The following is a 25,091-nucleotide window of genomic DNA, read 5'->3' as shown; positions in this document are numbered from 1 at the left end:
AGGCGGAGGGGCTCCAGAAGACTCTATTCGGAGGCGGTCCAGGGGGAGCCGATGGAAGTACCTGCGGATGCAGGGAACCCAAGTGACGTTCCTCCACAGGTCCCCATAGGGGATACCCCCCCTCCTCCCTGCCAGGAGGAGGTTTCAGGGGTGACCGTCTCTGAGGTACCAGAGACGGAACTAAGTGAACACCCGACCCCTATGGAGGGGCAAGAGGTGGAAGAACCCAATGAGTCTGGAGCCCTGATTGCCAGGATGCCCGAGAACAACTATGCCTCAATCATGATGGAGGAGGGGGGTCGGCTGAGTGATGGTGCCTCCTCTCCTGCTTCCTCTATGCGTACAGTTGAGTCAGATTTTGGGGGGTATGAGGCTTCGGAGGGGGAATCAGAGGTGTAAGACGTTTTCTTGTACATTCCCATGGCTGAGTTGTCCGGTCTGTCCTTGAACGTGAGAAGTGTGAGCGCCAGAGTAAGAAGGGTTGCCCTATTTAATTACTTGTCGGTTTTTGCTGCTTCCGTCCTTTTCCTGCAGGAATGTGGCATCCCGCACAGATTAAATTATAAAGAATATGAAGATGATTGGGTGCACGGTCCATCAGTCTGGTCTGGATCAAATGAGTCCAGATCAGCAGGGGTCGCCATACTTTTTAAAGGGAACGTTTTAATTGAGAGTTTTAACGAAATTTTACCAGGCAGAATTTTATTGGTCAGCGCTTTTATTAATGGTATTAAATGGCAGTTTTTAAATTTTTATGGTTCTCCTGATAAGAATGAAAGAATAAAAATGTTGGAGATTTTACCCCTTTTTATTAACAATTCTAGTCCTCTTGTTTTATCAGGTGATTTTAATTGTATTTTAAGGGGAGAACGCCGTTTTTCGAACGCAGTGAGTAGGAACTATGATAAGACGTCTTTTATGTTAAAAAACTTGATTTTAGATTTTAATCTCACTGATGTTTTTAAAAAATGTAATTTTAACGTACCAGAGGAAGACGGTGTTACCTGGAGCAATGCAAGCTGTAGCTCCAGGATAGATTTTATTTTTTGTTCTTATCAAGTACTGCCTTTTAACTGTGATCTTTTTACCAATGTTTTTTCTGACCATAAATTATTGTATTTTAAAGTTAAAAGTGATTTTAAAAGGAGAACTGGTAGGAATGCCTGGAAGTTAAACGTGTCCCTTTTAGAAGATCCGCAGGTTTTATCAGATTTTATCACCTTTTACAAGGAATGCAGACGAGTAAAAGACCCCAACACTCCCACCAGTATCTGGTGGGAAAAAATGAAACTAAAAATAAAAGAATTTTTTATCCGTGTTGGGGTTAGGAAAGCTAAAGAAAAACGTGAATTTTATAATATCCTAAATACTCGTCTGCAAACCCTGTACAAATTCAGAGCACATGGGATGGAGGTGGAGAAGGAGGTACATGATCTTAAAAAAGAAATAACTAAGTGCCTGGAGCAGAAAGGAAAAGAAATTATCTTTAGGTCTCGAATACAGCATCTTGAGGAAAACGAGACCTGCTCCAGGTATTTTTTTAAGAAAATACATGAAAATAGAAGGATAATAGAAAACATTGAAGGAGTGAATGATGTACAGGGTATTTTAAAAAAGGTGCAAGAGTTTTATGCGGATCTTTTTAATGTAAAACACATTGATGAATGTTTTATGAATGACTCGTTAAAGGAGATCACCATTTTTTTAGATCCTGTCTCACAGTCTTTTTTATTGCAGAATATTTCAGAGCAGGAGATTTTAGAGACCGTCAAGAGTTTTAAAACAGGTAAAGTGCCTGGGCCGGATGGTATACCCATTGAATTTTATGTTACTTTTTATGGTATTTTAAAAGAAGATTTGTTCTCCCTTTTTACGGAAGTCTTTAAGTCTAAAATCCTCCCAGGCTCATGGAAGAAGGGTGATGTCTCCCTGCTATTCAAAAAGGGAGACCGGTCGGAACTCAAAAACTGGAGACCAATCACCCTTCTGAACTGCGACTATAAAATAATGGCGAAACTGTGTGCTAACGGCTTAAAGAACGTAATCCATAAAATAATTCATACAAACCAAGTCTGTGGGGTGCCTGGGAGGAGTTTATGGGAGAACCTAAACCTTTTAAAGGATGTAATTAGCGACACCAAATTAAGAAAAGGAAAGCTGGCGGTTTTATCCATAGATTTTGAAAAAGCTTTCGACAGGGTGTCACATTTTTATTTTTTTAAGGTTTTAGAGAAAATGGGTATACCTGATGGCTTTTTATTGTCTCTTAGAGCTTTTTATGATAACTGTACTAGTAAAATTTTAGTAAATGGTTTTAAGACACAGGGCGTGATTTTAAATTCCGGAGTGAAGCAGGGGTGTCCCTTGTCCCCACTACTCTTCATTTGCGCAATAGAGCCTCTTTTATGTACAATACAAAAGGATAAGCAGATCCATGGAGTCCCCCTGCCAGGAGGAGGGGGACTAGAAGCGAAGGTAGTGGGGTACATGGACGATGTTGCAGTGTTTTGCAGGGACACCCCATCGCTTCAGAAGACGCTAAAACAGATTCAATATTTTAATTGTGCCTCCGGTTTTAAAGTCAATTTTAACAAAAGTAACATTTTAAACATAGGCGGAATGCCTTTGTATGATGTGCCCGTCCCTGTGTCTGAGTCGGTGCAGATTTTAGGTGTCTCCTTTGACGAGTCTAATAATGGTTTTAATAGCTGGGACTTGGTGGCTCAAAAAATAAATAAGAAAATATGTATGTGGAACATGCGAGAACTTACAATGGAAGGGAAGGTTTTAATTACAAAAATGGTGCTTTTACCTATTTTATTGTATTTAAGTCTGGTTTTCCCACCCCCCGAAATGGTTCTAAAGAAAATAACAAAAGCTTGTTTTACTTTCTTTTGGAGTTCTAAGAGCGAAAAATTAAAGAGACAAATTGTGATAAAACCGAACTCCAGGGGCGGTAAGGATTTTCCAGATTTTAAAGCTTTCCTTTTAATAAAGTTTTTCAGCATGTGTTTTACTACTGTTTTTAAAGATAGCTACTGGTCTTATTTTGTTCGTTTTAATACTGGTTATTTTATGCGGAGGAACGGCTGGTTTTCTACAGTTTTAAGTTGCCCTTATTCTTTGAATTTACCCCCTCAATACATGATTTTAGGAAAAATTTTAAACTTATATAATTTTAAAGGTAAAAGTGTTCAGGATCTGTGCAATAGCAAAAAACTACTAAAGGAAATAAAAGAAACCAGTACCGTGACTCCCATCAAAAATTTTAACGAACAGAAGTGTATACAGATTTGGAAGATGTTGAGTATTAATTATCTTTTTAATTCACAGAAGGACCTGGCCTGGAGCTGCGCACACGAGTGTCTTCCATGCCGGGCATTCCAGCACCGAAGAGGATTATCCAACTCTGCAACCTGCCCGAGGGAGGGATGCCGACAAGAGGAGACCGTGCACCATCTAATATGGACTTGTTTTTACTCGCAGAAAATATGGACAAAGATACTCCCTCTGGTAAAAAGGATAACTGGACTAAAAGACTTAAATATTGCAGTGGTTTTTTATGGTTGCCTGGAATGCCCAACACGGACTCAAGAGACTATTGCATGGAAGATCATAAACTGTGTGAAGGCAGCTCTGTGGAAGGCCAGGAATATTTTATTGTTCAAGCATGAGGTTTTATCTGTGAAGGACATTTTATCTATCTGTTTTTATGAAATGTACCAGTACTATCTTTTAGACAAGAAGAGATTTCCGCTTTTATCTAGAAAATGGTTTTTAAAAGAATGGAATTCTATCTTGTAAAGCCACCAAGTGCCCATTTTATGTTTTAATATGTTGTAAATATGTTATTTATATGTAACTGTATTTATTGACATATTTGCACAACTTTGTTAACATTATTTAATATTTAATAAAGTTGCGCCCGTAAGGGTAGTCAAGTTAAAAAAAAAATCTGTTCTTATCAGTTTAATATCTGATACGTCCCCTATCTGGGGACCATATATTAAATGGATTTTTGAGAACGGGGGCCGATTTCGAAGCTTGCTTCCGTCGCCCTATGCATTGACCCGATATGGCAGTATCTTCGGGTACAGTGCACCACCCCCTTACAGGGTTAAAAAGAAAGATTCCTACTTTCATTGCTACCTGCTTGCTGGCTAGCCAGCTAGCCAGCCCTGTGGGCCTTGCTGCTGCTGCAGCCAAAAAACAAAAGGTGGTGCTTCTGCTGCTTCTGCTTCTGCTTGTGTCTGGCCGCTGTTGGAGCGTCCAGGCACAGGACTTCTGCTGCTGCTGACTAAATGGCCTCCTTAATTGGATCATTTGAGTAGCCAGCACACCTGTGCAGGTAGGGCATGACATGATAGGCAGCTGCCTTGATAGCGGGTGGGTGCTGAATGTTCCTAATTGACAAAATAAGATTAATGCTTATGAAGAAATATAAAATCTCATCCCTTCCCCAATATCGCGCCACACCCCTACCCCTTAATTCCCTGGTTGAACTTGATGGACATATGTCTTTTTTCGACCGTACTAACTATGTAACTATGTAACATAACATGGGGGGGGGGGTCTCCTGGCTGTTCACACAGGTGTGTCATTGCTGTACATTGACCATGCATTGCTTCTGTGGTATTGCAAAGGCAAAGACAAATGCTTCCAGCCATCCATTGCACTAATGGATTGGTCATCAGCTGGCTGTCTATGTCCCGCATCAATATAGACCAAAGTACAGAGGGTTAGGCTATGCTATTGTGCACCTACCTGATGCATCAGAAGGTGCGAGGCCCTTGCTAAATTCTGTGCACAGACTTTGAGATCTATGCTTTAGACTGTATCTAAACCTGCTCCAACATGGACTGACATTCTGGCCTACTTTCAGCCGATGCGACTTGTCTGTCGCTGAACAGTCGCTTTTTATGTATTCAGCACCTATGTATAATGTTGTAAAAATGCTCTAGAAGCTAAAGTCGCAGAAATGTCACACATATTTGGCCTGCAACTTTCTGTGCGACAAATTCAGACAGGAAAAATCAGTATAAATCCTTAGAAAATTATCCCCCAGTGTCTCCATCTGCTTGCGGTATTGAATAAGCATTGCTGCACTGATGGGGTATGCATTAGACGAAAAAAAAGAAGAAAAAGAAGAATAATACGCCCAGAAAAGAGGCGAAAAGGAGAAAAACGTAAAAAAAACGTGAAAAAAAAGTAAGAGGAAGAGAAGGGAAAAAAAGGTGGAAATGGGTTTAAAAGTGATTTCGGCGGAGATATATATATATATATATATATATATATATATATATATATATATATATATACGCGCACACACACACATATATATAAACGTATTCTCCGTTGAGATATTGCAGCCGCTGCTGTGTCCAGGCCCAGGAGCCTTAGCACTGTGCTGTGATGTCACTCAATACCACTGACATCACTAGGTGTAAACAACATCTCTCCTTTGCTGTGTATGTGACTATGGAGCTGTTTGGTGATGTCGTCTATTATGGCCTTCATAGAAGCAACAGGAGATTGTTGCATCCATCTAGAACCCTCAGAACTACAGTGCTATGATGTCACTCACTTCCACAGGCCTTGCAGAGTGTAAACAACAACAACCCAGCTTTGTTGTGTATGTAACCATAGGGATTTGTGATGTCACCTAGAACCTTCACAGCAGCGACAGCTTTATGAGGAGCATCAGCACTGCTCTGCCTGAGCAGAACCATCACCGCCATAGGTTGTCAAATAACCCGGGTTTAACCCACACAGGTAAGTCCAATGGGGTGCAGGCATGTCCTCTATGCTTACAGCTTCCCGTGGGTGTTGGTTTGATACCGTTTGGGGACAGCCAAGGAGGCATCTGCAGGCAACAAAGGTAGGTGTGTGCTTGTGTGTGTGTTTCCTATGCAGATCCTAAGCCCAGTGTCACATGCAAGTAGGAGGAGTAAGAAGGGTTCCTGGCAAATCCGGGTTATGGATTGCATTTAAAAAGGCCCCGTGGGAGTGCAATGGGCCCCTGTCTTGCTGCTTAGCAATAATGGTATGGGTTTAGGTTCTGCTGTGTGTACTGGTGGTTGACTGCCCCCCAGCCCAGAGTGTGCATGGAAAATTGTCTGGCAGCCTCCCTGACAGCAAGCAGTGATAGTGCCCATGAAGGGGACCTTGTTGGGCCCGCCCCTTTCACGGTTATCGCTTCTCGGCCTTTTGGCTAAGATCAAGTGTAGTATCTGTTCTTATCAGTTTAATATCTGATACGTCCCCTATCTGGGGACCATATATTAAATGGATTTTTGAGAACGGGGGCCGATTTCGAAGCTTGCTTCCGTCGCCCTATGCATTGACCCGATATGGCAGTATCTTCGGGTACAGTGCACCACCCCCTTACAGGGTTAAAAAGAAAGATTCCTACTTTCATTGCTACCTGCTTGCTGGCTAGCCAGCTAGCCAGCCCTGTGGGCCTTGCTGCTGCTGCAGCCAAAAAACAAAAGGTGGTGCTGCTGCTGCTTCTGCTGCTTCTGCTTCTGCTTGTGTCTGGCCGCTGTTGGAGCGTCCAGGCACAGGACTTCTGCTGCTGCTGACTAAATGGCCTCCTTAATTGGATCATTTGAGTAGCCAGCACACCTGTGCAGGTAGGGCATGACATGATAGGCAGCTGCCTTGATAGCGGGTGGGTGCTGAATGTTCCTAATTGACAAAATAAGATTAATGCTTATGAAGAAATATAAAATCTCATCCCTTCCCCAATATCGCGCCACACCCCTACCCCTTAATTCCCTGGTTGAACTTGATGGACATATGTCTTTTTTCGACCGTACTAACTATGTAACTATGTAACATAACATGGGGGGGGGGTCTCCTGGCTGTTCACACAGGTGTGTCATTGCTGTACATTGACCATGCATTGCTTCTGTGGTATTGCAAAGGCAAAGACAAATGCTTCCAGCCATCCATTGCACTAATGGATTGGTCATCAGCTGGCTGTCTATGTCCCGCATCAATATAGACCAAAGTACAGAGGGTTAGGCTATGCTATTGTGCACCTACCTGATGCATCAGAAGGTGCGAGGCCCTTGCTAAATTCTGTGCACAGACTTTGAGATCTATGCTTTAGACTGTATCTAAACCTGCTCCAACATGGACTGACATTCTGGCCTACTTTCAGCCGATGTGACTTGTCTGTCGCTGAACAGTCGCTTTTTATGTATTCAGCACCTATGTATAATGTTGTAAAAATGCTCTAGAAGCTAAAGTCGCAGAAATGTCACACATATTTGGCCTGCAACTTTCTGTGCGACAAATTCAGACAGGAAAAATCAGTATAAATCCTTAGAAAATTATCCCCCAGTGTCTCCATCTGCTGGCGGTATTGAATAAGCATTGCTGCACTGATGGGGTATGCATTAGACGAAAAAAAAGAAGAAAAAGAAGAATAATACGCCCAGAAAAGAGGCGAAAAGGAGAAAAACGTAAAAAAACGTGAAAAAAAAGTAAGAGGAAGAGAAGGGAAAAAAAGGTGGAAATGGGTTTAAAAGTGATTTCGGCGGAGAAATATATATATATATATATATATATATATATATATATATATACGCGCACACACACACATATATATAAACGTATTCTCCGTTGAGATATTGCAGCCGCTGCTGTGTCCAGGCCCAGGAGCCTTAGCACTGTGCTGTGATGTCACTCAATACCACTGACATCACTAGGTGTAAACAACATCTCTCCTTTGCTGTGTATGTGACTATGGAGCTGTTTGGTGATGTCGTCTATTATGGCCTTCATAGAAGCAACAGGAGATTGTTGCATCCATCTAGAACCCTCAGAACTACAGTGCTATGATGTCACTCACTTCCACAGGCCTTGCAGAGTGTAAACAACAACAACCCAGCTTTGTTGTGTATGTAACCATAGGGATTTGTGATGTCACCTAGAACCTTCACAGCAGCGACAGCTTTATGAGGAGCATCAGCACTGCTCTGCCTGAGCAGAACCATCACCGCCATAGGTTGTCAAATAACCCGGATTTAACCCACACAGGTAAGTCCAATGGGGTGCAGGCATGTCCTCTATGCTTACAGCTTCCCGTGGGTGTTGGTTTGATACCGTTTGGGGACAGCCAAGGAGGCATCTGCAGGCAACAAAGGTAGGTGTGTGCTTGTGTGTGTGTTTCCTATGCAGATCCTAAGCCCAGTGTCACATGCAAGTAGGAGGAGTAAGAAGGGTTCCTGGCAAATCCGGGTTATGGATTGCATTTAAAAAGGCCCCGTGGGAGTGCAATGGGCCCCTGTCTTGCTGCTTAGCAATAATGGTATGGGTTTAGGTTCTGCTGTGTGTACTGGTGGTTGACTGCCCCCCAGCCCAGAGTGTGCATGTAAAATTGTCTGGCAGCCTCCCTGACAGCAAGCAGTGATAGTGCCCATGAAGGGGACCTTGTTGGGCCCGCCCCTTTCACGGTTATCGCTTCTCGGCCTTTTGGCTAAGATCAAGTGTCTTGCCCTAAGGTATTCGGGTACCCCTCTCCTCGGCCTTGTGGGATCGCCCAGGTTTATTGCCTGGGCTTCACCCACCTGCTGCTATTGGGGAGAGGGCTTAGTCCCAGGATAACGGGAAGGTGATCATCGGAGGACGGGTCTGCCGGAGAGGATGGCTAATGCGCCGAACGCTCCTAATACAGTACGGCTGTTTATCGAGGAGGAAAAGAGGAGTGCCTACGGGATTTTGCATGTCCAGCAGAAGGTCGTGGAAGGAGTGCTGAGGATGCCGCATGCTTCCATCTTCTGTGTCCAGGTCTTTCCCAGCCAAGGATTCTTTGACGTGACCTTCTACAACCTGGATGATCTCCGTACCTGTCTCTACCGGAGTAAGGAGAATGCTTCTCACCCTGACCTACAAGGGATCCGATTCATTTCCTGCGAGGCTCGGCCTAAGAAAGTTCCAGTGGTAGTGCATATGTACAACCCTTTTGTGCGGGATGAGGAGATCCAGACCTTTCTAAGAAGGTATTGTGTGTCTGTTTCTGGTGCGGAGAGGAAAAATAACATCCTGGGGACTTTCACAGGCATGAGACGTTTTTGGGTGGAGTTTAGGCCTGCCCCCGAGGGTGGTGCTGAAGGTTTTTGTCACCCCCCGCAGAACTTTGCGATAGGGAACAACAGGGGGTTTCTGCACTACCCGGGGATGCCAAGTTTTTGCCGGGACTGTTTTTGCTTTGGTCATACCAGAGAGAACTGTACAACCGGGCAGGTTTGCAGGAACTGCCACAAGCCTGATCACCGCACTGCAGACTGTCCCGAGAAACGCAAGTGTCATTTCTGTGGTTCTTCGGATCACCTGGCTAGGAGTTGCCCCACTTACCAGTCCGGGGCACCCCGATCATATGCAATGGCTCTTCGAGGTGGGACAGTTCCTGAGGACTCCAATGCTGCCAGGGCAGGCGATGCAGAGGTTAGCGTGCTGACCAGTGAAGCAGAGTCTGCCCCTGTTTTTCCTTCCATTTCTAGGTCTGTTCCGGATGCTTTGGTGGCAGAGGGGGAGAAGGCGGAGTCTGTTTCGGGGGCATCTGTTTCGGAGGCCTCTGATCCCCCAGAGGAGATGACTGTGGACAAAGAATCCTTGAAGAGAAAGATGCCGGTGGAAGAATCGGAGGATGACTGTCCGACTCCTCAGAGTCAAAGGATTGAGGACTTTCCTAGCCCGGGAAGGGAGGAGGCAGGTGGAGGGTCGTCATGTCAGATTGATTCTGACTCCTCTTTATCCTCCCTGGGCACAGGTTATTTGGAGGAATGTTCAGTCAAAAAATTGACAAAGACTCTTAAGTTTAAGGAAGGGGAGGCAAAAAATAAGGGTAGAGGTCGGGGAAAGGCTAGGCCTCCTTTTGATAATGCTTGATTTTGTATTTCCTTTTTTTCCTTCAAATGTTTGAATGAGTTTAACAATTGGTTCTCTAAATGTCCGCAGTATTAGATCTTTAGAAAGGAGATCCGCCATTTTTGATTTACTTTCTAGATATTCTTTTGATGTTCTAGGTCTCCAGGAGTGCTGCTTGGATGGGGAGCCAAATATCTCCTGGCCTTATGGGCAATCGGTATGGTCTGGTTCAATGGAACGTAATTCGGGGGTGGGGATTTTGTTCAAAAGTAATGAGTTTGTTGTTAAAAAAGTTGTCCATATTGTTCCGGGTAGGGTATTATTAGTGCATTTTATTTTCAGGGGTTTCACATATAAAGTAATTAATGTTTATGCTCCAACTGGGAGGAAGGAAAGAGGGGAGGTGTTTGAGAAATTATATTTCTTTTTGAGTGGGAGGGATGATGTGTTCCTTATAGGGGATTTCAATTGTATAATAACAGAGGGGGATAGGAGTAGTACTACGGTGGGTGGTGGGTCTGGTTTAGACAGTACTAGTAAGCAGCTTAAAGAGATTGTAAATTTATTTGGGTTAAAGGATTCCTTTGTTGCCCATAATGATGGTACTATCGGTTATACATATTTTTCTAACAATACAAGTTCGCGTATTGATTTCATTTTTGTCTCAAAACTAATGTCTGTTTCTAATTTCAGACGGAGGAGGTTACCGTTCACGGATCATGCCTGGATTGAGTGTGTGGTAAAAGGTGGTGGTCTAAGTGAGTATGGAAAGGGTGTTTGGAAGTTGAATGTGTCTTTATTGGATAATGAATGTGTATTACAAGAATATAGGGAGCGTTTTGATGGATGGGTGTTGAGGAAGGATGCATTTTATAGTGTGGTTGAGTGGTGGGAGTGGGTGAAGTTAGAGACTAAAAGGTTTTTTATTAAAAAAGGGTGTGAGAAAGGGAGGAAAGATAGAGAAGAGTATGAGAGATGGCAAAGAAGGTTAGAGTATTTGTATGAATTGAGGCGTTTGGGGATGAGTGTTGAGAAGGAGATTGAGGAAGCTCGTGGAAGTGTGAATGAGTGTCTGGAGAGGAATGGAAGGAAGATTATTGCACAGGCTAGGGTTGAAGTGAAAGAGAAGGATGAGAAATGTAGCAAATTTTTCTTTAAAAAGGCATTCAGTAAAAAAACTGAGATGATGAGTGTTTTTACGAATGATGGGGTAGAGGTCTTTGGTAAGGATGAGGTGTTAGAGGAAGTGTGGAAGTTTTATTCTGATTTATTCACGGAGAAGGAGCGGGACGTGACTCTAGAGGAGGAATGTTTGGGATATGTGGATAAGCGTTTGGATGAAATTGATGGGTTCTTTATGGAAGAGGATGTGAGGAAGAGTGAGGTGGAGGATGCTGTGAATGGGATGAAGAAAGGAAAGGTGGCAGGGAGTGATGGTTTGCCTGTGGAATTTTATCTTGTGTTTTGGGATATGTTAGGGGATTATGTATGGGAGGTGTGTAAGGAAGTACTTAGGAGAGGGAAGTTATCTAAAAGTATGAGTGAGAGTGTGACTGTGTTATTGTTTAAAAAAGGGGATAAGAGGGATCTTAAAAATTGGAGGCCTATAGCGCTCTTGAATTGTGATTACAAAATTATTGCTAAAGTTATTGCGAATAGGTTAAAGGATGTGATTGATTGTATGGTAGGTGAGGAGCAAATGTGTACAGTGCCTGATCGTAGGATTTCTGAATGTCTGTTAGGTCTGAGGGATGTATTGTGGGACTGTAAAACTAGGAAGCAAGGTGTGGCTGTTGTTACGGTGGATTTTGAAAAAGCGTATGATAGGGTGGTGCATGATTTATTGTTTAGGGTTTTGAGGAGGATGAATGTGCCGGACAGAATGGTGAAGTGGATTGAATGTTTGTATAGGGACATTTATAGTAAGATTCAGGTCAATGGTTTTCTGAGTAGGGAAGTGAGTATAAAATCTGGAGTGCGGCAGGGGTGTCCCCTGTCGCCAATTCTTTTTATTTGTATGATTGAGCCTTTGTTGGGGATGATTAGGAGAGATAAGGTGATGCGGGGTATAGAAATACCTGGTAGTCATGGGAAGGATATGCGAGTGATTGGTTACATGGATGATGTTACTGTTGTATGTAAGTCAATGGCAGGGGTAAGGCGTGCTAAGTTATTGATTGAGTGTTTCTGTTTAATGAGTGGGTTTAAGCTTAATGTTGGGAAGAGTGGTTGTAAATTTTTTGAGGGGTGGGGAGAGAGTGGGTTGTGCGAGTGGCCTGTGAGAGAGGGGGGTGTGGAAGTGCTTGGGGTGGTGTTTGATAATGATTTGTATGGGAAAGAAAGTTGGGAGAGGGTTTTGGGGAGGGTGGGGAATAAAATAAACTTCTGGTCTTTAAGGACTTTATCGATTGAGGGAAGGATTCTGGTTATTAAAGCTGTTATAATTCCTATTTTGCTTTATGTTAATTATGTGTTTCCTCCACCGGATAGGTGTCTGGCAAGAATTATCAGGCAGATCTTTGTTTTCTTATGGAATTCAAGGATGGAGAAATTGAGTCGTGGGAAGGTGGTGAAAAGCAGAATGCATGGTGGGAAAGGAATGATGAATGTGGAAGTGTTCCTGGCTGTGAAGTATGTCAGTTTTTGTCTCGCTGTAAGTAAGAAGGAATGTGTGTTTGGGTGCATGGTAAGGTATTTGGCTGGTAATGTGTTGTTGAAATATAAGCTAATGGAAAGGGACTTAAGGGTACCTGTAAGTTTTGAGGTTCCTTGGTTCTATCAGAGAATAGGGCGGTGTGTCAGGAAAAATAATCTGGAATGTGTGACTGAATGGAATGATAGTAAGAAGGTGATGAAAGTGTTGGAGCAGAGAGAAACAGTGGAATGTGTGGGAGGTCTGTCTGAGAAGGATTGTAAGGTAGTGTGGAAAAATGTCAGTCACAAGGAACTGACAAATAAACAAAAGGACTTGTCTTGGATGTTAGCTCATGGGTGTCTGCCAACAAGGGAATTTCAGAGGAGAAGGAGATTGGTAGACAGTGAAGTGTGTCCCAGGGATGGTTGCGGTGGATGTGAGAATTATGTACATGTGTTTTGGGAGTGTGGTTATGCGAAGTCTGTGTGGAGAAAAATGTCTGGTCTAATTAAAAATCTTACTGGAATTGAAATCTTATCCTTTAATATGATGATGTTTGGTTTGTGTGCAGTGGAGAGAGAGAAGGCAAGAGTGTTATGGTTCATAGTAAATTGTGTAAAAGAGGTTCTGTGGGATGTAAGGAATATTAGGATTTTCAATCAAACTGAAGTAAGTGTGAAGGAGTGTCTGGGCATGATCCGTGGTAAAATTTACCTTTACGTATTATGTGATAGGAAAAACTATGGTTCTGATGATGCAGAGGGGATCTGGAAACACAAAAAATGGAAGTACTGGTTATGATTGTATTCTTATTTGTCTTTCTTTTTCTTTTCTTACAGATTATATCCTGATATGAAGGGACAGTTGGAGGGACAGAATCCGCTGCAATTTATTTTTTCTGAGGGAAAGTCATGAAGGGAAAGCTTTTTGTTATATGTACATGTAAAGACATGATTCCTGTATATATTGTATATGTCAAATATGTGTTATTCATGTGTTTTCAGATGAATATGTAATTTTTTGAATGATTTACTTGGTTATGTATTGTATATTTCCTTTTCAATAAAAAAATCTGTTCTTATCAGTTTAATATCTGATACGTCCCCTATCTGGGGACCATATATTAAATGGATTTTTGAGAACGGGGGCCGATTTCGAAGCTTGCTTCCGTCGCCCTATGCATTGACCCGATATGGCAGTATCTTCGGGTACAGTGCACCACCCCCTTACAGGGTTAAAAAGAAAGATTCCTACTTTCATTGCTACCTGCTTGCTGGCTAGCCAGCTAGCCAGCCCTGTGGGCCTTGCTGCTGCTGCAGCCAAAAAACAAAAGGTGGTGCTTCTGCTGCTTCTGCTTCTGCTTGTGTCTGGCCGCTGTTGGAGCGTCCAGGCACAGGACTTCTGCTGCTGCTGACTAAATGGCCTCCTTAATTGGATCATTTGAGTAGCCAGCACACCTGTGCAGGTAGGGCATGACATGATAGGCAGCTGCCTTGATAGCGGGTGGGTGCTGAATGTTCCTAATTGACAAAATAAGATTAATGCTTATGAAGAAATATAAAATCTCATCCCTTCCCCAATATCGCGCCACACCCCTACCCCTTAATTCCCTGGTTGAACTTGATGGACATATGTCTTTTTTCGACCGTACTAACTATGTAACTATGTAACATAACATGGGGGGGGGTCTCCTGGCTGTTCACACAGGTGTGTCATTGCTGTACATTGACCATGCATTGCTTCTGTGGTATTGCAAAGGCAAAGACAAATGCTTCCAGCCATCCATTGCACTAATGGATTGGTCATCAGCTGGCTGTCTATGTCCCGCATCAATATAGACCAAAGTACAGAGGGTTAGGCTATGCTATTGTGCACCTACCTGATGCATCAGAAGGTGCGAGGCCCTTGCTAAATTCTGTGCACAGACTTTGAGATCTATGCTTTAGACTGTATCTAAACCTGCTCCAACATGGACTGACATTCTGGCCTACTTTCAGCCGATGCGACTTGTCTGTCGCTGAACAGTCGCTTTTTATGTATTCAGCACCTATGTATAATGTTGTAAAAATGCTCTAGAAGCTAAAGTCGCAGAAATGTCACACATATTTGGCCTGCAACTTTCTGTGCGACAAATTCAGACAGGAAAAATCAGTATAAATCCTTAGAAAATTATCCCCCAGTGTCTCCATCTGCTGGCGGTATTGAATAAGCATTGCTGCACTGATGGGGTATGCATTAGACGAAAAAAAAGAAGAAAAAGAAGAATAATACGCCCAGAAAAGAGGCGAAAAGGAGAAAAACGTAAAAAAACGTGAAAAAAAAGTAAGAGGAAGAGAAGGGAAAAAAATGTGGAAATGGGTTTAAAAGTGATTTCGGCGGAGAAATATATATATATATATATATATATATATATATATATATATATATATATACGCGCACACACACACATATATATAAACGTATTCTCCGTTGAGATATTGCAGCCGCTGCTGTGTCCAGGCCCAGGAGCCTTAGCACTGTGCTGTGATGTCACTCAATACCACTGACATCACTAGGTGTAAACAACATCTCTCCTTTGCTGTGTATGTGACTATGGAGCTGTTTGGTGATGTCGTCTATTATGGCCTTCATAGAAGCAACAGGAGATTGTTGCATCCATCTAGAACCCTCAGAACTACAGTGCTATGATGTCACTCACTTCCACAGGCCTTGCAGAGTGTAAACAACAACAACCCAGCTTTGTTGTGTATGTAACCATAGGGATTTGTGATGTCACCTAGAACCTTCACAGCAGCGACAGCTTTATGAGGAGCATCAGCACTGCTCTGCCTGAGCAGAACCATCACCGCCATAGGTTGTCAAATAACCCGGATTTAACCCACACAGGTAAGTCCAATGGGGTGCAGGCATGTCCTCTATGCTTACAGCTTCCCGTGGGTGTTGGTTTGATACCGTTTGGGGACAGCCAAGGAGGCATCTGCAGGCAACAAAGGTAGGTGTGTGCTTGTGTGTGTGTTTCCTATGCAGATCCTAAGCCCAGTGTCACATGCAAGTAGGAGGAGTAAGAAGGGTTCCTGGCAAATCCGGGTTATGGATTGCATTTAAAAAGGCCCCGTGGGAGTGCAATGGGCCCCTGTCTTGCTGCTTAGCAATAATGGTATGGGTTTAGGTTCTGCTGTGTGTACTGGTGGTTGACTGCCCCCCAGCCCAGAGTGTGCATGTAAAATTGTCTGGCAGCCTCCCTGACAGCAAGCAGTGATAGTGCCCATGAAGGGGACCTTGTTGGGCCCGCCCCTTTCACGGTTATCGCTTCTCGGCCTTTTGGCTAAGATCAAGTGTAGTATCTGTTCTTATCAGTTTAATATCTGATACGTCCCCTATCTGGGGACCATATATTAAATGGATTTTTGAGAACGGGGGCCGATTTCGAAGCTTGCTTCCGTCGCCCTATGCATTGACCCGATATGGCAGTATCTTCGGGTACAGTGCACCACCCCCTTACAGGGTTAAAAAGAAAGATTCCTACTTTCATTGCTACCTGCTTGCTGGCTAGCCAGCTAGCCAGCCCTGTGGGCCTTGCTGCTGCTGCAGCCAAAAAACAAAAGGTGGTGCTGCTGCTGCTTCTGCTGCTTCTGCTTCTGCTTGTGTCTGGCCGCTGTTGGAGCGTCCAGGCACAGGACTTCTGCTGCTGCTGACTAAATGGCCTCCTTAATTGGATCATTTGAGTAGCCAGCACACCTGTGCAGGTAGGGCATGACATGATAGGCAGCTGCCTTGATAGCGGGTGGGTGCTGAATGTTCCTAATTGACAAAATAAGATTAATGCTTATGAAGAAATATAAAATCTCATCCCTTCCCCAATATCGCGCCACACCCCTACCCCTTAATTCCCTGGTTGAACTTGATGGACATATGTCTTTTTTCGACCGTACTAACTATGTAACTATGTAACATAACATGGGGGGGGGGTCTCCTGGCTGTTCACACAGGTGTGTCATTGCTGTACATTGACCATGCATTGCTTCTGTGGTATTGCAAAGGCAAAGACAAATGCTTCCAGCCATCCATTGCACTAATGGATTGGTCATCAGCTGGCTGTCTATGTCCCACATCAATATAGACCAAAGTACAGAGGGTTAGGCTATGCTATTGTGCACCTACCTGATGCATCAGAAGGTGCGAGGCCCTTGCTAAATTCTGTGCACAGACTTTGAGATCTATGCTTTAGACTGTATCTAAACCTGCTCCAACATGGACTGACATTCTGGCCTACTTTCAGCCGATGCGACTTGTCTGTCGCTGAACAGTCGCTTTTTATGTATTCAGCACCTATGTATAATGTTGTAAAAATGCTCTAGAAGCTAAAGTCGCAGAAATGTCACACATATTTGGCCTGCAACTTTCTGTGCGACAAATTCAGACAGGAAAAATCAGTATAAATCCTTAGAAAATTATCCCCCAGTGTCTCCATCTGCTGGCGGTATTGAATAAGCATTGCTGCACTGATGGGGTATGCATTAGACGAAAAAAAAGAAGAAAAAGAAGAAGAATACGCCCAGAAAAGAGGCGAAAAGGAGAAAAACGTAAAAAAACGTGAAAAAAAAGTAAGAGGAAGAGAAGGGAAAAAAAGGTGGAAATGGGTTTAAAAGTAATTTCGGCGGAGAAATATATATATATATATATATATATATATATATATATATATATATATATATATACGCGCACACACACACATATATATAAACGTATTCTCCGTTGAGATATTGCAGCCGCTGCTGTGTCCAGGCCCAGGAGCCTTAGCACTGTGCTGTGATGTCACTCAATACCACTGACATCACTAGGTGTAAACAACATCTCTCCTTTGCTGTGTATGTGACTATGGAGCTGTTTGGTGATGTCGTCTATTATGGCCTTCATAGAAGCAACAGGAGATTGTTGCATCCATCTAGAACCCTCAGAACTACAGTGCTATGATGTCACTCACTTCCACAGGCCTTGCAGAGTGTAAACAACAACAACCCAGCTTTGTTGTGTATGTAACCATAGGGATTTGTGATGTCACCTAGAACCTTCACAGCAGCGACAGCTTTATGAGGAGCATCAGCACTGCTCTGCCTGAGCAGAACCATCACCGCCATAGGTTGTCAAATAACCCGGATTTAACCCACACAGGTAAGTCCAATGGGGTGCAGGCATGTCCTCTATGCTTACAGCTTCCCGTGGGTGTTGGTTTGATACCGTTTGGGGACAGCCAAGGAGGCATCTGCAGGCAACAAAGGTAGGTGTGTGCTTGTGTGTGTGTTTCCTATGCAGATCCTAAGCCCAGTGTCACATGCAAGTAGGAGGAGTAAGAAGGGTTCCTGGCAAATCCGGGTTATGGATTGCATTTAAAAAGGCCCCGTGGGAGTGCAATGGGCCCCTGTCTTGCTGCTTAGCAATAATGGTATGGGTTTAGGTTCTGCTGTGTGTACTGGTGGTTGACTGCCCCCCAGCCCAGAGTGTGCATGGAAAATTGTCTGGCAGCCTCCCTGACAGCAAGCAGTGATAGTGCCCATGAAGGGGACCTTGTTGGGCCCGCCCCTTTCACGGTTATCGCTTCTCGGCCTTTTGGCTAAGATCAAGTGTAGTATCTGTTCTTATCAGTTTAATATCTGATACGTCCCCTATCTGGGGACCATATATTAAATGGATTTTTGAGAACGGGGGCCGATTTCGAAGCTTGCTTCCGTCGCCCTATGCATTGACCCGATATGGCAGTATCTTCGGGTACAGTGCACCACCCCCTTACAGGGTTAAAAAGAAAGATTCCTACTTTCATTGCTACCTGCTTGCTGGCTAGCCAGCTAGCCAGCCCTGTGGGCCTTGCTGCTGCTGCAGCCAAAAAACAAAAGGTGGTGCTTCTGCTGCTTCTGCTTCTGCTTGTGTCTGGCCGCTGTTGGAGCGTCCAGGCACAGGACTTCTGCTGCTGCTGACTAAATGGCCTCCTTAATTGGATCATTTGAGTAGCCAGCACACCTGTGCAGGTAGGGCATGACATGATAGGCAGCTGCCTTGATAGCGGGTGGGTGCTGAATGTTCCTAATTGACAAAATAAGATTAATGCTTATGAAGAAATATAAAATCTCATCCCTTCCCCAATATCGCGCCACACCCCTACCCCTTAATTCCCTGGTTGAACTTGATGGACATATGTCTTTTTTCGACCGTACTAACTATGTAACTATGTAACATAACATGGGGGGGGGGTCTCCTGGCTGTTCACACAGGTGTGTCATTGCTGTACATTGACCATGCATTGCTTCTGTGGTATTGCAAAGGCAAAGACAAATGCTTCCAGCCATCCATTGCACTAATGGATTGGTCATCAGCTGGCTGTCTATGTCCCGCATCAATATAGACCAAAGTACAGAGGGTTAGGCTATGCTATTGTGCACCTACCTGATGCATCAGAAGGTGCGAGGCCCTTGCTAAATTCTGTGCACAGACTTTGAGATCTATGCTTTAGACTGTATCTAAACCTGCTCCAACATGGACTGACATTCTGGCCTACTTTCAGCCGATGCGACTTGTCTGTCGCTGAACAGTCGCTTTTTATGTATTCAGCACCTATGTATAATGTTGTAAAAATGCTCTAGAAGCTAAAGTCGCAGAAATGTCACACATATTTGGCCTGCAACTTTCTGTGCGACAAATTCAGACAGGAAAAATCAGTATAAATCCTTAGAAAATTATCCCCCAGTGTCTCCATCTGCTGGCGGTATTGAATAAGCATTGCTGCACTGATGGGGTATGCATTAGACGAAAAAAAAGAAGAAAAAGAAGAATAATACGCCCAGAAAAGAGGCGAAAAGGAGAAAAACGTAAAAAAACGTGAAAAAAAAGTAAGAGGAAGAGAAGGGAAAAAAAGGTGGAAATGGGTTTAAAAGTGATTTCGGCGGAGAAATATATATATATATATATATATATATATATATATATATATATATATATATACGCGCACACACACACATATATATAAACGTATTCTCCGTTGAGATATTGCAGCCGCTGCTGTGTCCAGGCCCAGGAGCCTTAGCACTGTGCTGTGATGTCACTCAATACCACTGACATCACTAGGTGTAAACAACATCTCTCCTTTGCTGTGTATGTGACTATGGAGCTGTTTGGTGATGTCGTCTATTATGGCCTTCATAGAAGCAACAGGAGATTGTTGCATCCATCTAGAACCCTCAGAACTACAGTGCTATGATGTCACTCACTTCCACAGGCCTTGCAGAGTGTAAACAACAACAACCCAGCTTTGTTGTGTATGTAACCATAGGGATTTGTGATGTCACCTAGAACCTTCACAGCAGCGACAGCTTTATGAGGAGCATCAGCACTGCTCTGCCTGAGCAGAACCATCACCGCCATAGGTTGTCAAATAACCCGGATTTAACCCACACAGGTAAGTCCAATGGGGTGCAGGCATGTCCTCTATGCTTACAGCTTCCCGTGGGTGTTGGTTTGATACCGTTTGGGGACAGCCAAGGAGGCATCTGCAGGCAACAAAGGTAGGTGTGTGCTTGTGTGTGTTTCCTATGCAGATCCTAAGCCCAGTGTCACATGCAAGTAGGAGGAGTAAGAAGGGTTCCTGGCAAATCCGGGTTATGGATTGCATTTAAAAAGGCCCCGTGGGAGTGCAATGGGCCCCTGTCTTGCTGCTTAGCAATAATGGTATGGGTTTACGTTCTGCTGTGTGTACTGGTGGTTGACTGCCCCCCAGCCCAGAGTGTGCATGGAAAATTGTCTGGCAGCCTCCCTGACAGCAAGCAGTGATAGTGCCCATGAAGGGGACCTTGTTGGGCCCGCCCCTTTCACGGTTATCGCTTCTCGGCCTTTTGGCTAAGATCAAGTGTAGTATCTGTTCTTATCAGTTTAATATCTGATACGTCCCCTATCTGGGGACCATATATTAAATGGATTTTTGAGAACGGGGGCCGATTTCGAAGCTTGCTTCCGTCGCCCTATGCATTGACCCGATATGGCAGTATCTTCGGGTACAGTGCACCACCCCCTTACAGGGTTAAAAAGAAAGATTCCTACTTTCATTGCTACCTGCTTGCTGGCTAGCCAGCTAGCCAGCCCTGTGGGCCTTGCTGCTGCTGCAGCCAAAAAACAAAAGGTGGTGCTGCTGCTGCTTCTGCTGCTTCTGCTTCTGCTTGTGTCTGGCCGCTGTTGGAGCGTCCAGGCACAGGACTTCTGCTGCTGCTGACTAAATGGCCTCCTTAATTGGATCATTTGAGTAGCCAGCACACCTGTGCAGGTAGGGCATGACATGATAGGCAGCTGCCTTGATAGCGGGTGGGTGCTGAATGTTCCTAATTGACAAAATAAGATTAATGCTTATGAAGAAATATAAAATCTCATCCCTTCCCCAATATCGCGCCACACCCCTACCCCTTAATTCCCTGGTTGAACTTGATGGACATATGTCTTTTTTCGACCGTACTAACTATGTAACTATGTAACATAACATGGGGGGGGGTCTCCTGGCTGTTCACACAGGTGTGTCATTGCTGTACATTGACCATGCATTGCTTCTGTGGTATTGCAAAGGCAAAGACAAATGCTTCCAGCCATCCATTGCACTAATGGATTGGTCATCAGCTGGCTGTCTATGTCCCGCATCAATATAGACCAAAGTACAGAGGGTTAGGCTATGCTATTGTGCACCTACCTGATGCATCAGAAGGTGCGAGGCCCTTGCTAAATTCTGTGCACAGACTTTGAGATCTATGCTTTAGACTGTATCTAAACCTGCTCCAACATGGACTGACATTCTGGCCTACTTTCAGCCGATGCGACTTGTCTGTCGCTGAACAGTCGCTTTTTATGTATTCAGCACCTATGTATAATGTTGTAAAAATGCTCTAGAAGCTAAAGTCGCAGAAATGTCACACATATTTGGCCTGCAACTTTCTGTGCGACAAATTCAGACAGGAAAAATCAGTATAAATCCTTAGAAAATTATCCCCCAGTGTCTCCATCTGCTGGCGGTATTGAATAAGCATTGCTGCACTGATGGGGTATGCATTAGACGAAAAAAAAGAAGAAAAAGAAGAATAATACGCCCAGAAAAGAGGCGAAAAGGAGAAAAACGTAAAAAAACGTGAAAAAAAAGTAAGAGGAAGAGAAGGGAAAAAAAGGTGGAAATGGGTTTAAAAGTGATTTCGGCGGAGAAATATATATGTATATATATATATATACGCGCACACACACACATATATATAAACGTATTCTCCGTTGAGATATTGCAGCCGCTGCTGTGTCCAGGCCCAGGAGCCTTAGCACTGTGCTGTGATGTCACTCAATACCACTGACATCACTAGGTGTAAACAACATCTCTCCTTTGCTGTGTATGTGACTATGGAGCTGTTTGGTGATGTCGTCTATTATGGCCTTCATAGAAGCAACAGGAGATTGTTGCATCCATCTAGAACCCTCAGAACTACAGTGCTATGATGTCACTCACTTCCACAGGCCTTGCAGAGTGTAAACAACAACAACCCAGCTTTGTTGTGTATGTAACCATAGGGATTTGTGATGTCACCTAGAACCTTCACAGCAGCGACAGCTTTATGAGGAGCATCAGCACTGCTCTGCCTGAGCAGAACCATCACCGCCATAGGTTGTCAAATAACCCGGATTTAACCCACACAGGTAAGTCCAATGGGGTGCAGGCATGTCCTCTATGCTTACAGCTTCCCGTGGGTGTTGGTTTGATACCGTTTGGGGACAGCCAAGGAGGCATCTGCAGGCAACAAAGGTAGGTGTGTGCTTGTGTGTGTGTTTCCTATGCAGATCCTAAGCCCAGTGTCACATGCAAGTAGGAGGAGTAAGAAGGGTTCCTGGCAAATCCGGGTTATGGATTGCATTTAAAAAGGCCCCGTGGGAGTGCAATGGGCCCCTGTCTTGCTGCTTAGCAATAATGGTATGGGTTTACGTTCTGCTGTGTGTACTGGTGGTTGACTGCCCCCCAGCCCAGAGTGTGCATGGAAAATTGTCTGGCAGCCTCCCTGACAGCAAGCAGTGATAGTGCCCATGAAGGGGACCTTGTTGGGCCCGCCCCTTTCACGGTTATCGCTTCTCGGCCTTTTGGCTAAGATCAAGTGTAGTATCTGTTCTTATCAGTTTTCATGCTGGTGGGGATGGGTGCTGCATGGAGGATGCAGGTGTACCAGGGCTTTCCGGGGCTGGTTCTGAGGAATCAGCTCGACGGCTGCCCCGATGTGACCTGTTCCCTCCGGGTCTCGCCATGAGGCTGAGAGGGTCTAGAGCCGAGGTACTTTTGTGCCTCGGGGAGTGGTGACCCCGAGGTGCCGAAACTCACTGGGAGAATAGGCTCACTGAGTTGAAGCACGGGCACCATAATCTCTTCACCTTGTGGCACTCACCTCTTGATTCCCGGCCTTCTGGCTAGGATCAGAGAAATTTTTATAGATCCGGCCGGATGTCCGGGCAGTATATCTGCACACATTCACTTATTTATTTCCTTTTTGTCTCACTGTGTCACCTTTTGCGTGTTGTGTGTTCACAGGATTTGTCAGGATGCGGTAGCCCTTCTGGGTGTCCCTCCTGGCGGTCTAGGGGAGGTGTGTGTGGCCATTAGGTTCCGCACCTCCCTGCAAACACCCCGGGTACTCCTGCTTTGGCAGGGTACCTACCGTAATCGGCTCTGCGGGCAGATACCTTGGCCAACGCCAAGGGGGATGCCGGGAGCATTTGTGGTCCCCTAGTAGCTTCGGCGAAAAGGGACATCGAACCTGGAACCTCGCAGGTACCTTTTGGTCCGGAGGCGAAGGGTAAGGTTTGTTGGGGGGCCTCTCTCCTATCGGAGAAGGGCTTGCGATAGACCGCATCCTTTGTGCACGTTTTTTTAGTGTAACACGTTTGCACTTTTTCTTGCACTTTGGGTGAATCGAAAGCACGTTCCTCGGCTTTAGAAATAAAAATCTGTTCTTATCAGTTTAATATCTGATACGTCCCCTATCTGGGGACCATATATTAAATGGATTTTTGAGAACGGGGGCCGATTTCGAAGCTTGCTTCCGTCGCCCTATGCATTGACCCGATATGGCAGTATCTTCGGGTACAGTGCACCACCCCCTTACAGGGTTAAAAAGAAAGATTCCTACTTTCATTGCTACCTGCTTGCTGGCTAGCCAGCTAGCCAGCCCTGTGGGCCTTGCTGCTGCTGCAGCCAAAAAACAAAAGGTGGTGCTGCTGCTGCTTCTGCTGCTTCTGCTTCTGCTTGTGTCTGGCCGCTGTTGGAGCGTCCAGGCACAGGACTTCTGCTGCTGCTGACTAAATGGCCTCCTTAATTGGATCATTTGAGTAGCCAGCACACCTGTGCAGGTAGGGCATGACATGATAGGCAGCTGCCTTGATAGCGGGTGGGTGCTGAATGTTCCTAATTGACAAAATAAGATTAATGCTTATGAAGAAATATAAAATCTCATCCCTTCCCCAATATCGCGCCACACCCCTACCCCTTAATTCCCTGGTTGAACTTGATGGACATATGTCTTTTTTCGACCGTACTAACTATGTAACTATGTAACATAACATGGGGGGGGGTCTCCTGGCTGTTCACACAGGTGTGTCATTGCTGTACATTGACCATGCATTGCTTCTGTGGTATTGCAAAGGCAAAGACAAATGCTTCCAGCCATCCATTGCACTAATGGATTGGTCATCAGCTGGCTGTCTATGTCCCGCATCAATATAGACCAAAGTACAGAGGGTTAGGCTATGCTATTGTGCACCTACCTGATGCATCAGAAGGTGCGAGGCCCTTGCTAAATTCTGTGCACAGACTTTGAGATCTATGCTTTAGACTGTATCTAAACCTGCTCCAACATGGACTGACATTCTGGCCTACTTTCAGCCGATGCGACTTGTCTGTCGCTGAACAGTCGCTTTTTATGTATTCAGCACCTATGTATAATGTTGTAAAAATGCTCTAGAAGCTAAAGTCGCAGAAATGTCACACATATTTGGCCTGCAACTTTCTGTGCGACAAATTCAGACAGGAAAAATCAGTATAAATCCTTAGAAAATTATCCCCCAGTGTCTCCATCTGCTGGCGGTATTGAATAAGCATTGCTGCACTGATGGGGTATGCATTAGACGAAAAAAAAGAAGAAAAAGAAGAATAATACGCCCAGAAAAGAGGCGAAAAGGAGAAAAACGTAAAAAAACGTGAAAAAAAAGTAAGAGGAAGAGAAGGGAAAAAAAGGTGGAAATGGGTTTAAAAGTGATTCCGGCGGAGAAATATATATATATATATATATATATATATATACGCGCACACACACACATATATATAAACGTATTCTCCGTTGAGATATTGCAGCCGCTGCTGTGTCCAGGCCCAGGAGCCTTAGCATTGTGCTGTGATGTCACTCAATACCACTGACATCACTAGGTGTAAACAACATCTCTCCTTTGCTGTGTATGTGACTATGGAGCTGTTTGGTGATGTCGTCTATTATGGCCTTCATAGAAGCAACAGGAGATTGTTGCATCCATCTAGAAC

General features: G+C 44.4%; 7 non-coding genes and 1 pseudogene across 7 annotated transcripts; all 8 read left to right on the top strand.

Moving 5' to 3' along the window:
* The first annotated feature begins 3,915 nt into the window (after window positions 1-3,915).
* LOC130289556 (U2 spliceosomal RNA) lies at window positions 3,916-4,107 on the top strand. Its single transcript, XR_008847469.1, has one exon. It is a non-coding gene; the product is annotated as a U2 spliceosomal RNA (small nuclear RNA).
* Window positions 4,108-6,191: 2,084 nt separating this feature from the next.
* LOC130287376 (U2 spliceosomal RNA) lies at window positions 6,192-6,382 on the top strand. Its single transcript, XR_008847429.1, has one exon. It is a non-coding gene; the product is annotated as a U2 spliceosomal RNA (small nuclear RNA).
* A 7,166-nt stretch (window positions 6,383-13,548) lies between these two features.
* On the top strand, window positions 13,549-13,735 carry LOC130288869 (U2 spliceosomal RNA). Its single transcript, XR_008847459.1, has one exon. It is a non-coding gene; the product is annotated as a U2 spliceosomal RNA (small nuclear RNA).
* Window positions 13,736-15,816: 2,081 nt separating this feature from the next.
* On the top strand, window positions 15,817-16,007 carry LOC130287261 (U2 spliceosomal RNA). Its single transcript, XR_008847427.1, has one exon. It is a non-coding gene; the product is annotated as a U2 spliceosomal RNA (small nuclear RNA).
* A 2,095-nt stretch (window positions 16,008-18,102) lies between these two features.
* On the top strand, window positions 18,103-18,293 carry LOC130287147 (U2 spliceosomal RNA). Its single transcript, XR_008847426.1, has one exon. It is a non-coding gene; the product is annotated as a U2 spliceosomal RNA (small nuclear RNA).
* Window positions 18,294-20,375: 2,082 nt separating this feature from the next.
* On the top strand, window positions 20,376-20,566 carry LOC130287033 (U2 spliceosomal RNA). The gene has a single exon (XR_008847425.1). It is a non-coding gene; the product is annotated as a U2 spliceosomal RNA (small nuclear RNA).
* A 2,066-nt stretch (window positions 20,567-22,632) lies between these two features.
* Window positions 22,633-22,792, top strand: LOC130289982 (U2 spliceosomal RNA; annotated as a pseudogene).
* A 684-nt stretch (window positions 22,793-23,476) lies between these two features.
* On the top strand, window positions 23,477-23,658 carry LOC130290125 (U2 spliceosomal RNA). The gene has a single exon (XR_008847514.1). It is a non-coding gene; the product is annotated as a U2 spliceosomal RNA (small nuclear RNA).
* Window positions 23,659-25,091: the final 1,433 nt, after the last annotated feature.

This window comes from Hyla sarda, chromosome 8 (genome assembly GCF_029499605.1).
Source record: "Hyla sarda isolate aHylSar1 chromosome 8, aHylSar1.hap1, whole genome shotgun sequence".
Lineage (NCBI taxonomy): Eukaryota > Metazoa > Chordata > Amphibia > Anura > Hylidae > Hyla > Hyla sarda.
This window is presented reverse-complemented; position numbering and strand designations above follow the sequence as displayed.